The 16,955-nt window shown below is 49.2% G+C and overlaps 1 long non-coding RNA gene across 1 annotated transcript in view; it reads left to right on the top strand.

The window, feature by feature from the left end:
* The window catches only part of LOC146856599 (uncharacterized), a 28,059-nt gene extending 12,271 nt beyond the window's left edge, over nt 1–15,788 (top strand). The window contains exons 2-3 of the long non-coding RNA XR_014981537.1: nt 8,101–8,148; nt 14,831–15,788. This is a non-coding gene — a long non-coding RNA (uncharacterized LOC146856599). The remainder of the gene's footprint in view (nt 1–8,100; nt 8,149–14,830) is intronic.
* Nucleotides 15,789–16,955: the final 1,167 nt, after the last annotated feature.

Raw genomic sequence — 16,955 nt, forward strand, 5'->3', positions numbered from 1 at the left:
GCAAATAACGACTGATTGAGGGCCGATGTAGGGCAATGTACCCGGGGATCTGCCAAGGTACCACTATCGCTCTCTTTGTTCAGAACTTTAGGGGGAATATCTACGACAGATACATTGATTACATTTGACCCCTCGTCGCCTGCTTGATTGCTAATTGGCCCATTGACCTGCTTTCCCTCTCTAACCCGAGATGAGGCAAGCGACAGTTCAAGGCACACTAATCTGGTTTCAATTAAATCCAATCTCTCTCTTAAAGGGGCACAAGCCTTCTTGAGAAGGCATTCCAGCTTTGTCCAAAATGATGGTCCCATCTCGATCAGGCCTTTGTCATCATCCCGGAGATGAGAGATCCTTTCATCACTTACAGGCTGTGAGCCTTCAGAGATTTGAGAGGTACCTTGGGTTAAGAGCTTGTTAGGCAACAAAGCTTTTCCAGGTTTTGGCTTCTTCCTAGGAATCTGTACTTTAGCGCCATTATGAATCCGTTTTGCTGACAGACCCTGTACACATTGGGCTGACCCCGCTTTGACACTACTAGCTGACCGGGTTTTAATATTAGGTGAACGTGTGGCCCCTGACAGAGTAAAGGTATTTATATCCAAACTCTTATCCGGTGAAGTGACAGCACAGGGTAGCTGATTGATCAATAATCCAGCTATATCTGGTGATCGACTCCTCCCTCCCTCCTCCATAGATATCCTTGAGGCAAAGGTATTGGTCCGTTGTGAGACTGGAGACCGGGCTTCGGCTAGCCCACCCATAGAAGATCTTTTATCCAGGGCAATGTCCAAAGATAGTCTTTTCTCTGTTAATTCAATATCCTTTGCCAAAACTGAGGACACTCTAACTAAAAAATTATCCAGAGTGCGCATTATCGCCCCTCCCGTTAATTTTCTAGCATCCCTTCCAATCAATGGAGAGGCAGACATAATGTCCGGATAAGGGCAACCAACTGGTGAAGGTAATGAATATCACAAAGGAGTATAAGCAGCCACTCACTAACCTTGGATGTGTAAGAATGATGCAGGGGGGGGTGGCCCGACCCGGCCTTTACCGGACTAGAACGGGCTAAAACGGGTCCGCCCTTGGCCTGGGCTTCGCCCGGCTCGTCCCACGAAGCGGGGCTCTGAGTTGCTTAAATGCGCCTCCTGGCGCGGCGTGGATAGAGTGCGCCGCCGCTGAGGAAACCGGGAATTGAAGTCCCGTGGCGGCAGCGCTGCGTACAGCATCCAATGACTCCTGGCAGTGGCGGCGTTATCCGGTATGGCGAGGTAAGCTTTTCTTCAGTAAAGTCCCCCACTCCGCCGGGCTCTGAGTTGCTTAAATGTGCCTCCTGGCGCTGGCGCTGGCGCGGCGTGGATAGAGCGCGCCGCCGCTGAGGAAACCGGGAATTGAAGTCCCGTGGCGGCGGCGCTGCGTACAGCGTCCAATGACTCCTGGCAGTGGCGGCGTTATCCGGTATGGCGAGGTAAGCTTCTCTTCAGTAAGGTCCCACACTCCGCCGGGCTCTGAGTTGCTTAAATGTGCCTCCTGGCGCTGGCGCAGCGTGGATAGAGCGCGCCGCCGCTGAGGAAACCGGGAATTGAAGTCCCGTGGCGGCGGCGCTGAGTACAGCGTCCAATGACTCCTGGCAGTGGCGGCGTTATCCGGTATGGCGAGGTAAGCTTTTCTTCAGTAAGGTCCCCCACTCCGCCGGGCTCTGAGTTGCTTAAATGCGCCTCCTGGCACTGGCGCGGCGTGGATAGAGCGTGCCGCCGCTGAGGAAACTGGGAATTAAAGTCCCGTGGCGGCGGCGCTGCGTACAGCGTCCAATGACTCCTGGCAGTGGCGGCGTTATCCGGTATGGCGAGGTAAGCTTTTCTTCAGTAAGGAGGTCTTTTAACTTGGTTGTCCAAAGTTTTAGCAGCCTCCGAAGTACCACCGGAAACATCCTTCTTTTTGAACTTGGAATATTTGGATTTGACTGCTAAGACCTCAGAAGATGTAGATTTGTTATCTGACACAGTCATTTGACTCATAAAGGACATGGTGCTCTCAATTCTAGAAGCAATTTCTACATCCTTCTCTAGCGTTAGATTAGGTTTTGATAACAAAGCTTCCTGAACTTTTTTGTTATTGGTTTTCTCCACCAGCTGGTCACAAATCATTTCATCTTCAAAATCTCTATACTCACACGAAACAGCAAGAATTCTTAAGGCTCCTATGTAACTGGCAGCTGATTCACCAGAAATCTGAACCCTTCTGTAAAATGTGTGCCTTTCCATGATGACATTTTTTCTTGCCTTGAATCTCAAATCTAATGCTTTTAGGGCTGTGGCATATTCATCAACGATAAAATCTCCTTCTCCTTCACCTTCTCTAGCCAAAACAGGGTCAGAAGGAATATGCTTGAGGATTTTACGTCCATCAGTACCTAAGCGATGGTGAAGAATAGCAAACTTCTTTTTATGCGTAAAGGTATCGCCATCTAGAGCATCCAAATATGCTTCAAAAGCTTCCTTCCACTGCTCCCAATCAGATTCAAGAGTAGTGGGACTTGGAGAAAAAGCAGGTGGAGGCACCAGAGAATTTTGCATTGTGAAGAAAAGAAAATCAAGAATATGTAGAGGAACAAAACACAATGATGCAATGAGCTGTGTGTATCAGCATAGACAATATTCCAGTGTGAAAGAAGGGATGTCACGGAATATGTGAATAACAATAAACAACTGTGTGTATCAGTGATAGGAGAAGCACTGTACACGCTGCAGTTGTAAATAATAATATGCAGGAGAAAACAGCTGTGTGTATCAGCGTAGATGCACAATGAAGAATTAATATGAGTTGAAGTTGTGTGGTGAACAGAGCTACAACGAGGATGCAGGAACAGCTGTGTGTATCAGCGCAGATACACAATGTAGAAGGTTAAAATTTTCATGGTAGGTTAAGCGTGTGTATCAGCGGTAAAATCACTGAACGCACCAACTTGTGCTTTGTAATATTCAATAGAAAAGCAAGGGAAGAAAATTAAAACTGTGCATATCAGTGATGAAATAATGAACGCACTGTTTGCTAAAGAAAAGTGTGCTGGGTAGCAGATTCCACACGGAACAGCAGTATCAATGGGAGCTACGGTTGCCAAGGATACTGGAAGCTCACAGGGAGGAGAACTGACGCAGCGTGAAGACGCTAAACTGACGTCAGCGAGTGAGTCGAAGGGCACGCGCAGAGACTCGATGCAGCACGGGCTCGGAGCTCGTGACACGTTGCCTAAATAAAGAAAGTACTTACGGGTGCAGACACGGCCAGACAAAAATCCCCTAATCAGGCTGAAGAAAGATATATGTATGAACACTGCACCGAAGTATGAGGAGTTCAGATGAGTAAACGACGGCCTCCACGCAGACAGCAGCAGCAAGGAGACAGGGTGCCGAACCGGAACACCGCGTGTGGGACTCGTCCTGTCCCGGTAACTCGTCACCAGTGAAAGGACGCAGGTAAGTGAAGAAAAGGTCCTTTATTCAAGTAGAAAGAAGACAGGACGAGCCGGACCTCCAACTTCAGTAATGATCAACTCCAAACTGCCCCACGTTCCATTACCAAGGTATCATGGAATTCCACCAGAGAACAAGGTAGAACCTGACTCATATGTGCTAGATATTTCTCTGATGGGACCAGTTTTATTTCTCTGGCTTGGTGGGGTCTGAGATTCAGGCTTTCTGGTATGATCTCTTTATTGGGCTTGGGAAAATGACACAATGTAATATTGACCCCTTCCCGTAATTGGCTTTATTTGGATTCATGAAGTTTATTTTGGGCCTCTGGGAGGAGTTATCTGCCATGACTATCTTACTAGCTAAGCGCAGGGTTGCAATACATTGGGTAGGTATAATGAAAGGTCTCAGATCTCCCCTGGACCAAGGCACTTTCCCAGGGAGAGAATATCAGTTCCAAACTTATGGAATATAACATATACACAGCACTTCCTAAGGTGGGCAAACTCTCAACACTCCCCCAAAGGCAAGGCAAGAAAACGATACCACATGAGTCTCCTCTAGAACAAGGTAACACACACAACACTTCTCTAGAGCGAGATATACTTTGCACATCACTTGCCAGGAGTAGAACAACTTCCTATAACACAATTACCTACTAGAAGGGAATTCACCCATCCTTCTACAACAGAATACTTGGCCAAGAAGAGTCCACACCTCCTGCTACAAGGAAAAGACGAATTCAAACATATGGAATATATACTTTTATTAACACAATACTTCAATCACGGGCAGGCCGAATATATATTGATCATGGCAGACTCTCACATATCAAATAACTGATTGAAATACACAATCAAAGCAAATATATATGTAGAAATATATATGTATGGATATAAGAATCAGAAAATAAGAAGGAAAGAATCAGTAAAGAGACAGTTAGTAGCAGAGACACCTCACCTACTGTTTCATCATTTCACCCCACGTCGCTCAAGGGGAGTCCATTGCTTGAACCGGGTGAAAGCTCAGAGGTGACACCAGCCCCCACTCTTCCGTGACAACACATCTGCTCCACGGCGTGAACTTCCACAAGGCCAGTGTAGGCTCCCCTTTTTAATACAAATTCAAACACAACGAAGCTTCTAGCAAGCCTCGCCCCCTCGTTCTCATGAGAGCCCGTACCAGCCTTCTCCAAGGCCACTGCATCGGTTGATCAGGCCTTTGCTGTGGCTCCGAGACAGACCGTGTACATTCTTCTGATAAGAACCAGTTCTCTCTAGTTAGTAAAGTGCGAAAAACAGGAGAAGAGCACAACATGCCCTCCCCACCTCTGCAGCTTCGTGCAGGCACAGAAAATGGCTTCAGTCATGAAAATGGAGTTAGTTAAGCCATGCACACAGAAAGGCCCAAAGCAAGATGACATGAGAACATGTCAAAGGCAAAAGTCAGCACTGCCATAAAGCAAGGTAAAGTCAGAAAACAGAATGACATTAGACCACGTCAAAGCCAATAGGTCAAAGTCATAATTCACCTAACCCAAATAACTTTATACACTTAATCCCTCAGTATCCAACATTGAGCACATGTGTGCACCATCACCCACAACACTGCACCTCAACATCCCATACCTTCTATTCTTGGCAAGACTAATCTACTAAAAGACAGCAAGATTACAGGACAGAAGAGAAGCAGGCATATGCAAACCCATCCTACATTAAGGCTAGGGTAACATAACACACTCAGTACAAAATGGTGGTGGTCGAGGGTCATCATAGGGTGTCAGACCACAAAAGTGGCTCATTCACTACAGTAGGTGCCCACTCACGGAGGCAGAGGAATAGTTTAAAGATCTGATATTCTGCAATGAATCATTGGAAACCTATACCACTCTCCTCCCATGCTCTTCTAGGCCTGTAGTCAACATTTAGTCCCCCCTCAAACGATATTTGATAACGTGAAATCCTGACGGTTAAATCTATATAATATAGTCTACAAATAAGTCTATATGGCCACGCACCTTACGAGGGCATTTTGGATTTGTGATTTATTTATATATGTCCTCTGCTTTGATCTTTGCTACACCTGTGCTCAACATGTTCGATGTATATCTGAAATGTAATCACGTGGATAACATTATCTTTACCATACATAGTATTTATACTGATTCCATTACTATATGTGTCACACCATTTCACTTTGCATGAAGATCGTGTCATAAAATGATAAAAATTATAAATATAGATTCAAACCATCATTTGCTGCACATCAGGTGGTTCTGCATCAATACGTTCTGTAGGCGCATGTGAGATGCGTTTATAGTTATTATATCCCTCTACCCCCAAAATTTTTGCACAAAAAGATGTCTACTTCTCCAGATAGATTGAACGATTAGGACCAGTGGTGAAAGTGAGAGGGAGGAAGGAAATGAGAAAGAAAAACAAGTAGTGAGAGCTGGTAAAGAAAAAAGGGGAACACACCACTTCAGTAATAAAAAGTTTAAGCCAAACTGACTGGCCCTTTCCAGGTAATCAAAAGAAATATAAATGGAATCACTCAATTTTTACACTTCATGGATTTTTGTAGCATTCTTCAGAAGATTCCTTCTGCCCTCCTTCCTGAAAGGATATAGTCGCATTGGGGCCAGAAAACAGTTCACCCACTTCCAGGACACTTTGACCAGGTTACACACATTTGCTAAGATTCCCTTAGGTAGTAATTCTCTATGTTTGTCCATAAGGTGACATCTCTTTTTTAAGGAATGGTGCTGACATCTGGGAATAGTAGTATTCATTGGTTCTCTTACCAAAGTTTGAGCTTAAAGACACTGCTTCTTTAGAATAGTCTCTCTCAGTTCTGGTTCTGACAGTGCCACCAAAATGTGCCACTAGAGGAGTCCCTGATGACTTAGAACTTGATTAAGTTCTTGGCGGGACTCCCTTTGTCCCTCCATTGCGACGTTTACAAGTACTCCATGAAGCTGACGGATTCCCGTCCACTCTATTTAGATGTGAGCTGGCAGATCTTCCGTCCGCATTAAGAGAGGGTGTGATTACGATGGATCGCCAATCCTGTGGTGGCTGCCACTGTACGGGCGGTCTGACTGCCCTATTTTGAGTTTGGCAGTTGGACCGTCGCAGGCCCGCTGCAACCACTGGGTAACCACTGCTCACCAGTGGTGTTGCAGCAGCGTGAGGCAGTAATATGCTGGTGGTGCCGTTGCAGCACCATCAAGCATTTCACAAGTTTTCTCACTGCCAGTCTTTTCATGGCGGTGAGTTCACCATGAAAAGACTGGCGGTGAGGGAACTAAGGGGACCCTAGAGGGCCCACTAGTGCCTCAGGCCATGGGGATGCATGCAAGGGAGCACATGTTGTGCCCTCCTGGGCGTTTGCACCTCCTTTCCTGCACAGCATGGAGTGCAGAGTCCATGCCATGCAGGGAAGGGCTTTGGAGCTCCAATTGCGGTGCCTTTTTCAAAGGCACCGCTGTGGGGCTGCCAAAGGATGGCCACCAGATAACAAGAAAACTCGTAATCTGACGGGTGACCGGCAGTGGACTTTGGCGGTGTGGGAGCTGGGCGGCAGCGTGGTGGCCCACTCCCACACTGCCAAAGTCATAATCAGGGTCAGAGTGCTTTCCGTCACGTAAGCGACTCACCTCCAATGACGAGGCAAACTCCTCTGTTGGCTAACATTACTTCGTTGCCATCAGGGTGGCAGGATTGCGTCAAGCCTATTTAGATTTCTCAACTGTGCTGGCGTTGTCCTAGAGGCTGATTCCTGACAGCGGGATTCCTTTGCAGGACGCATTCAACATTGTACTCTTACTGTGGCTTTTGGATGGATGCTAGCATCACACACCTTATGTGTTTTGGCTAATTGTTTTCACTTGCATACCACACTGTAAAGCACACTCGATTTCAGGCACTGATCCTTTGCCAGTCTACTGCAGCAGAACACTCTTGATGAGAACTGTTTCACTTTAGTCAGTTTTTTTTTGCTTTGTCGGTTTCGTATAAAGGTTTTCTATTTTTCTGGTGGCTTATCACATTTATTTAAGTTTATTATTTGATAATGGCAGGGAGGATAAATCTCAGTACAAAATGCTAATGTAGCTCAGAGAAGGCAAATGTGGGCCAGAATAGTTGAGAGAGTGAATGCTGTAGCAAGCAACCTGCGCACACAGGAGAAAATTATGAAGAGGTGGAACGACTTGTGGGAGAGAGTGCGTTCCCTGGCCCCCAAGTATCACCTGAAGGTCCAGAGGACTGGTAGTGGTTCTCCCAGCCCCCCCTTACAACTATATCCCTGGGAGAAGAAGCTCTAGCATATCCTACATCCGAAAGGCTAGACAGGGATTCCTGGTCGAGTGGAGATGGGTAAGTTATACTTTTGAATGTGTCACTAAACCTAAATGTCATTTTTTCTTTTAATTTAGATGTTGCTAATGTGTTTTGCACCTTTTTAAAACATATTAACCTATGTATAATTTTTTTTGTTATTTGGAAATTTGTAGCTTTATTGTTGTTTCTCTCGTTTTACTAATTGTTACAATGTTTTGTCAATATGTGTGTTTTTCTCCTTGTTTTTGGTTTGCCTTTTTTTAATGTTTTTTGTTGAATTTAAGATTACAGGTTTCAATCTCCATAAAATTTCATATGATGTTCTGGTGCTGGTAAGTGATTTTTCACCTAATAACATAATTTATATATGTATTTTATATTGTAAATGTCAGTTTATTTTTTGCTGCATATTTTTACTAGGTATGTCTAACTTACAATTTTGCAAGTGTTGTTAACATTTAATTGAAATGACTACAACTACCATGATGCCTTTTTTGTTTTAGTTAAATAATATTACAATGTTATTTTAGTTATTATATAATTTCTTTCATATTTTCACATATGTTAAAATGTTATGTATTTATCAATCTCAATTTTATGCTGTCTTGAAATTATTTTTATTCAATTTTATATATTGTAATTTTCTTGCTTTTCTATTGAATTGATGACATTTGTTTCAAAAATCAAATTTTGTTGAACTAAAAATGGTAATGTCTGTTAATTTGTATGCTGAATAAATGCACTAATTCTATTTATCCTTCTAAGTTGCTAAAGTTTCAGAATTTTACCCAGCTAAGCCTTAGAATGATTTCTTTCACATTTCTCCTCTCTACTGTATTGTGTTGAATGTTTGGTATATTTTTTTTTTTTTTTTTTTTTTTTTTAAACCGTTTATTGCAGTTCGTAAAAGTTACAGGTATGGGCCTACAACCATCCGGCCGGCCGCTAGAATGACAAAAACATATTGCACACATACAGTAAAAGTCTCTAGGCAGTGTAGAGCAGTGAAACAGGAGTAATCAATGGTGCAGGCCACACAGCTCCAAGCCCACAGTACGGTTCCCTTTTCTTGAAACAAAACAACACCAAAAAACCACACCCGCAAGGCAACCCGCGATCCAAAATAACAGCACGTGCTCCATAAGTGGGGGATCCAAACCAGCAGCAGAACTCTGGAGAGGGGAATGGGAATAGATCAGGGACTGGGGGACCGCGCGCCCGCGGCTGAGGGAGGGGGGCCGTCTAGGGAGACGGAGCAGGCGAGGCCGCCTGTAGCAGTGGTGGCTCACAAATACCCCCGCGGTAGGCGTTCCAGGGGCCCCAGATTTTCACCCACGCCCCAGGCTTACCTCTCGCCACATACACCACCTTTTCACGAAACATACACCAATCCATATGCTCTTTCCAGGCCAACACCGCAGGGGGCCTCTGGGATCCCCACAATTGAGCAATGTCGCGCTTGGCTATCATGTATCCCAGAGTCACCCACCGCGTCTGCGGGACCGAATAGTCATTCGGTTCCCATACATTCAGCAAGCATCTCCTCGCTTCAGGCAGCAGCGCAACACGCGTCACCACACGCAGGACCTCATGCACACCACGCCAGAATCGCTCCACCTTCGGGCACTCCCACAGTATATGCATGAAAGTCGCCAACGCACCACAGCCACGCTTACACATTCCGTCACCAGCAAAACCCATACGCAGAAGCCGTGGCCCCGTCACGTAAACCCGGTGAAGGATCTTGAGCTGGACGAAACGAAGGCGAGCCGGGATGGCCACCTCTTTCGGAGAGGCCACCGCGGAAATCCAATCCTCATCGTCCAGCTCCAGCCCGTCGGCAACCCAAGCCTCGCGGAGACTAGTCAGCAGGCACGATCTATCGTTGATCAGCTTTTTGTATATGAGGGAGATCGTGCTGTCCGGGACATGGCCATCTAGGACTCTGTCCTCCAGGGGGGAAGACTCCGGAATGGATGCGACATCCGGGAAGACGGAGCCCAGCGCATGGCGGACCTGTAGGTACCGAAAGTACTCACTGCCCTGCAGCTGGAACTCCGCCTGCAGCGTCTCAAAAGTTTTGAATCCCCCCCTCGTCCAGAGATCTCCCACCGTGCTGATTCCGATCGTGTCCCACTTCTCGAAGCCCTTCGACGTCCACAGGGAGCCCAACCTCTCAGACGCATACAGCGGTGACGCCCGGGTCAAACGGTCCTTCCACCCCATAGCTGCATTAGCCGCGTGCCAGACACGCACCATGACACGCGTCGGTCCCGTCAAACGGGAGTCGGGCGCGCCAGCGTAGAGCGCTCGATTGTAATCGCCACCGGGCAGGAGCATCTTATCCATCTCGAATGCCGGGTTCAAGGCGGGCCCGTAAAGGCCATGATTAATTGCAGCTAGTTGGGAGGCCCAGTAATACCGTTTAATGTCAGGGAGGGCGACCCCCCCATCGTACCACGGGAGCGTCAATTTAGCCAGAGCAATGCGCGGCCTCCCGTCCCAGAACAGGCGCCGCTGGAGGCCCTCCACCTCACGGAAATAGCGTGCCGGGACCAAGTCCATAGTATTCTGGAGGGCGTAGAGGAAGCGTGGCAGGGACATCATTTTAAACAAGGCCGCTCGGCCGAGCGGCGAGAGCGGCAGACGCCGCCAGCGCACCACGTCCTCCCTCAAACGCCGAAGGGGGGTAACAAATTCCGCTCGTAGCGGGCCTCCGGGTCAAGAGTGATATAGATACCCAGGTACCGAAAACCTTGGGAGGCAATCTGGATCGGACAGTCCCGTGGTAGGGCCGGAGCCTCCCCGGAAAGCACATATACACAGGATTTCGCCCAGTTGATGACCAGGCCTGAGTTGCGACCGAATGAACGCAAAACATCAACCAGGACGATCAGTGATTTACGCGGGGAGGCGAGATACAGAAGGATATCGTCAGCATAGAGGGACACACGGTCCTCATGCTCGGGGGTCCAGCGGAGACCACGGATAGAAGGGTGCCACCGCAGCCACTCCGCCAGGGGCGCCAGGGCAAACAGGAGAGGCGACAGGGGGCAGCCCTGTCGCGTACCCCTCCCCAGCGCGAATGGGGCCGAGACTCGCCCATTCACTACCACCTGCGCCAATGGGCCCGAATATAGCAATTTGACCCAGCTAATGAAACCCGGGCCAAACCCGAATTTTGCCAGCATCGCCCAGATGTATGGCCATTCAAGCGTGTCAAACGCCATGGTGGCGTCCAAGGACGCCAAGATGGCCGGCTCCCGCACAAATGGGACACGCGCGAGCACCCCGTGCAAGCGCCGCAGATTGAGCGCCGTGTTGCGGTGCGGTATAAAGCCAGATTGGTCTTGGTGGACCAAATCGCCCACCACGCCAACCAACCTGTTGGCCAACACCTTGGCAAGGATTTTGGGCTCCGCGTTCAAAAGCGAAATCGGCCTATAGGATGTGACCCGTTCACGGGGCCTCCCCTCCTTGTGGATCACCACAATTGTGGCTAGACGCTGGTCCGGCGGGAGGGAACCCCGCGAGTGGGCCGCCAGGAACATCGCGCGCAGGTGGGGCGCCAACACATCCGGGCGTAGCTTGTAGAGCTCGATGGGAATACCATTGGGGCCCATGGCCTTGCCGGATGCAACCGAGCGAATAGCCAAGGCAATTTCGTCCGAGGTGGGAGGGGCGTCCAGCGAATCCCTGTCCTCCACCGTTAGGGAGGGCAGTGCGATGTCCCGAAGCAGGGCATGGGAGTCTGCCTCCGAGCAGGGAGAAACCGGGGAGTAGACTTCGCGGAAATAATCCGCGAAGCAGGAGACAATGGCTTCCGGCTCAGTGACACACGCACCATCAACACTCTCAATCAAAGGCACCACACGGCTCGCTCTCTCCCTCTTATCCAACCACGCAATCAATTTGCCAGCCTTATCACCCACATCATACAATCGCCCCTGCTGCTCTCTACTGAGGCCCCTGGCCGCCTCCGTGACGAGGGCCCGATAGGCCGCCTGCTTTAGGTGTAGAACATGCAACTTGTCGTCTGTTACCCCGCTTCCCAGGTCACCCTCCAGTTCTGCAATCTCGGCCTCTACCCGGGTCACCTCCTCCCGCTCGCGCCGCCGGGCATGGGAGATAAAGGAGAGGGCCTCCCCTCTAAGGACTACCTTGAAAGCCTCCCACAGGGAGATGGCCGAAGAGACCGACCCCACATTCTCATCGAAATATCGCTGTAGGGATTTGATCAAATCAGCACGAATGGTGGGGTCGCGCAAATACCATGCATTGATTGGGGCCACCCTGCCATCCCCCCTCGGGAAGACATCGAGATGCAACAACAATGGGGAGTGGTCTGAGATACCCCGCGCCAGATGGCGCACCTCCCCCACCCTCCCTGCGTGGGCCGCCGGGACAAGGATGTAATCAAGCCGCGAGAGGCTACCATGGGCACCCGAGTGGAAGGTGTACTGTCGCAATGCAGGATGCTTTAATCGCCAGCAATCCACCAGGCCCAGCGTGTCCAGAAGGCCGGGCAGCCACGCCTGTGCCCGGGGGAGGTCCCTAGGGGGATGGCGATCCATAGACCCAGAGGCTACCGCATTAAAATCCCCTCCAACCACCAGCAGGCCACTCGGAAGGTCCAGAAGGAGGCGCCCCAGGTCCGCAAATGTGGTGGCTTGTAACCCAGGCGGGACGTACACTGATATAAAGACAAACACTCTACCCTCCATTCTTCCCACCAGAACCGTGTAACGTCCCCTCTCATCATGGCGCACCTCATCAATCTCCAACGGGAGCGAGTTCTTGATCATAATACCCACCCCCCGCGAGCCCGAGGTGAAGCCAGAATGGGCCGCCAAACGATATCCCCGCCGGTTCATTGCATGAAAGGAGTTACCTATAAGGTGCGTCTCCTGCAGGAAGATAACATCTGGTGAAATACGTTTTAAGTACTGCAGGACCACACCACGCTTAATCCTATCCCCCAGGCCATTAACATTCCATGACAACACAGCCAAATCCCTACCCCCCATCATACGTCGAAACAATCGGTCGTCCCCCATCGAGCATCCTAAAAACAACAACATAGTAGCGGGTTTGCCCTGCGGTGCTAACAAACAACACACCCCCCCCACCCCCCGGTCCCAACAAAACTCCCCCCTCCCTGCACCCCTGCATGAGCCCAGACAGCCCCCCCAAAGTGCAGTGTGCCTGTCGCCCCATAGCTAAAATACTAACTAGTCCCCCAGAGGAGGAGGGAAGCCCCCAACAGACCCCGCACGACCTCCATAGGAGGGGAAAATACGCAATCAATAAATGGTGAAGGAACAACGTCCAGAGCACGGCCTATGCAGTCACCCCTCAATTCTGCTCCGGCGGGCCCTCCTCGCCAGCCGCGCCCCCCCCGCCCCCCGGCCCCGATCTCCAGGCAGAGTGTCCAGCCAGTCCCCAGCCGCCTCGGGCCGGTCGAAGAAGTGCGTGCGACCATCCACCTCTACCCTCAGCTTAGCTGGAAAGAGCATTGAGTACTTGAGGTTCAGGTCCCTTAGGCGACGTTTAACACCAAGAAAGCTCTGCCGCTGCTTCTGGACCGCCGGGGTAAAGTCTGGGTAGAAATGTACCTCCATGTTGTCAAGCTTGACCGGTCCCTGTTGTCTGGAGGTCTGGAGGATAGCATCTCTGTCCCGGAAATTAAAAATCCGGGCAATGAGAGGCCGCGGCGGGGCACCAGTCTTAGGTCTGCCCCCGGGGACCCGGTGAGCGCGCTCCACCGCAAAAAACTTACTCAGCCCCCAGGGCTGGAGATGGGTCAGGATCAACTCTTCCACGAAAAGATCCGCCGCCTCCGCCTCTCGTCCCTCCGGCACCCCCACAATACGGACATTATTCCTCCGGGCCCGACCCTCGGAGTCCTCCAGTCGCCGGTCCATCAGGGCGCTCGCCTGGCCAAGCCGGCGCACCTCCTTCTGGAGGGCCACCACGTCTGTCGTGAGGCTCGTTGTGGTGTGGGCCAGGGAGTCGACTCGGTCGTTTGTTTTGGACAAGTCTGCCCTCACAAGGCTCACATCCACCAGGACCGAGTCTATTTTTTGCGCTAAGGTGTCGAAACGCTGGTCCACCGAGGCCTTCATCTCTGCGATGGCGCCCATGACGTCCCGGAGGGTCAGATCCACCGGATGAGCGGATGCCTCCGTCGGGCCCACCGGGGATGCACGCGATGTCTCCGGAGAACCCTTCTGGAGCGTGTAGCGGTCCATACTGTTGGCCTGGTGTGCCGTGCCACGGCGGGTCGTCTTCACCTTCGCCCGGTCGCCATCTTGTTTGGTGGACATGCTGGCTCTTCCACCGTCGTGCCAAGCACCCCAAACGGGCCGCTATACCAAGTCACGGGTGCCAGGGGGGGGCAGGGGCGACCACCGAACCGCGGGTCAACCCACCGCCGGCGGGTCAGCCGGGCTCCTGGACAAGGCCACACCACCACACCCCGCTCCGCAGTCCGACCCCGCTTGAGAGCTAGGAGGGCGCAAAAGCGAAAGTGAAAGTGCGGGGTACGCCAGTCGCCCAGCCACGTTCGCCGCTGTTATTCACTTTGTCCCCGGATCGCCCCACTACTCCAATCCGGGGGGCCGGCGAGGAGAAGGCCACAACCCTCGATCGATGCTCCCACCGGCGTCCGGGGTCCGATTCGAGCCCAAATAACGGGTGGCGCCTCAGCTCCGGTTCCCCAACACAGTCCCCTCAACAAGGACAGGGTATCGCCAGGATTAATTCAGGAGGTCGCGGAGGTCCTCGGGAGCCTCGCACCTACGCGGCCATCTTGGTTGCGCGCTAGGCTCCTCCTCTGTTTGGTATATTTTATGTATACTTTCTATTTTCTATTTTTTTTTCATTTCAGAACATCATTTTACCTACTTTTGTGAAGTAGTTTTATGTTTTATGTGTAATTTAAACTGTTTTTGTAATTTATTATACTACAACTGAAATGTATAATAATTATATTAATTTTATGTATCCTTTAAGGTTGCTTCATTTTTTGCTCATTTGATGTATAATCTAGACTTTAAAAAAAAGTATTAACGGTGTCCAACACCCAGAGTACGTGGACAGCCATCTGCCACTGCAAATGATGATACCTCTACTCCAGACCAGGAACAAGCCTTCAGTGAGGAATCCACTCATGCAAGTTTGGATGATGAGGCATAGGCTGGTCCATCTGTTCTGCCTGGGCAGACAGCTCCAGTGAGTCACACTCAGACCACACCTACACCTCTCACCCCAACTGTTACCACACCTCAACCTTTGGATACCTCTACTTCCTGTGTCCAAAAGGAACATCGCGTCAATCTTGTGACCCCCCCAATCCTGGCTGCTGTTGATACAACACCAGAACCACCTCCAGTTCAGTCAGGAACCTATGTAATGGGGCACACTGGGTCTAGGGCACAGGGTAGTGGGAGGGAACTTGTGAGCCAGCAAAGTGAGGCCACTGGGTTCATTGTCACCCAGGCCATCATCGACCATGTCTTGGGATCCCTCAATCAGTCCCAAGACACGATGGGCCACGTCCTTACCGACCTCTGGGAGATGAAGCAGTTGCAAAGAGAGCACAATGTTCAGATGGAAAATCTCAACTCAAATTTGGGCTTCCTGACTGGGGTGCTGCATGATTATTTGACCAATATGTGCAGGGCTTTTCCAGCAACATATTCCCCTTTCTGTGGTCCAACACTATCTGGGCCTACTACAGCTGCCTCAGCCACAGAAAGGGAGGCCCTGCCAAAAGAGGAAACACCTGCACCCACCTCAGTCCCTGCAACTGTGGATCCACTAGTCCCCCCCCCCTCAGGAGGGGAAGTTCATCCGGACCAGCAGGAGAGGATGGCAAAATCTCCACTACCACCAGCAAGAGACGCAGTGCCTAATTTCCACCAGGGCGTGACTAGCATTCACAGTGGACTATTATCTGGGCACATTTACCTTTTTTATGTCAGTTGTATTTTCTTACATTAAATTATAAACAATTTTGGCTCTTCAATAATAGTTTCATTCACCATGATTGCTTTTTTTTTTTATTTCACCTTGATTTTTTAAAATTTTGTTTTGTTGAATTAAACAAAAAATCCAAATTGAAAGACTGGTGTTGTATTTCCTTTCTCAATTTGTTCAATTATTTTGCTTCATCATGCATGTTAAAAATAAAAAGGATGTCTATTCATAAATAAATTACATGTAGGTAATGCTTTTCACATTTTAAAAAAATGACAAAAAATAAAAAAGACGAATCAAAATATTATTTTATTAAATTGGAATGAAAAATTGTTTTTCATATTTTCCAAGCACATTTGAACCCATGCACAATCCAGATACTTCATGCTATATTTACATTTACAGTTCCAGACCTTGCCACCATGGAAGGACTGGATATAATTAAACAAATCTGATTAAATAGACAAACTATTATTGATTTATGTCATCAGCTGGAGCCAGATCTTCTGCCTCACAATAGGAATCCCACATCAATTGTTAAAATAATGGCAGTACTCCATTTTGTGTCCTCAGAATCATTCCAATACACTTGCAGTATCTGGTTGAATGTCACAACCAACTTTCAGTGGTGTGCTACAAGAAGTTTATTTGTCAATGATGAGACACATCAACAGCTTCATACAGTTACCTCAAAATGAGGATTTTCCCTATGTGAAGGGAGATTTTTATGCTTTAGGTCGCCTACCATATGTGATTTTGAGCAACTGATGGCACACATATTACCTTGGTGTTACCACACAACAGAGAACAAGTCTACCACAATTGAAAACACTTCCATTCAATCAATGTGCAAGTTGTGTGCTTAGAAGATTTGTACATCACAAGAGCACGTTTTCCAAGATCAACACATGATTCCTTTGTACTAAGGAACAGCAACATACCCCTGCAAATGTCGCAACTTGTACCTGAGAGGACCTGCCTGGTTGGTAAGTACAATCTGTCAATATGTTGACAGGGCGCCAAACTTCTCACCAGATGAGCTGGAGACGCTGGCAGATGAGGTCCTGTCCCTGAGCAGCAAGATGTGTGGCTTACCAGAGGAACAGGTACATGTTTCAAATGGAAATGTAATTATGACAATTTTTTTAACACAGGCTAG

Source organism: Triturus cristatus, chromosome 4_1 (genome assembly GCF_964204655.1).
Source record: "Triturus cristatus chromosome 4_1, aTriCri1.1, whole genome shotgun sequence".
NCBI classification, from domain to species: Eukaryota; Metazoa; Chordata; class Amphibia; order Caudata; family Salamandridae; genus Triturus; species Triturus cristatus.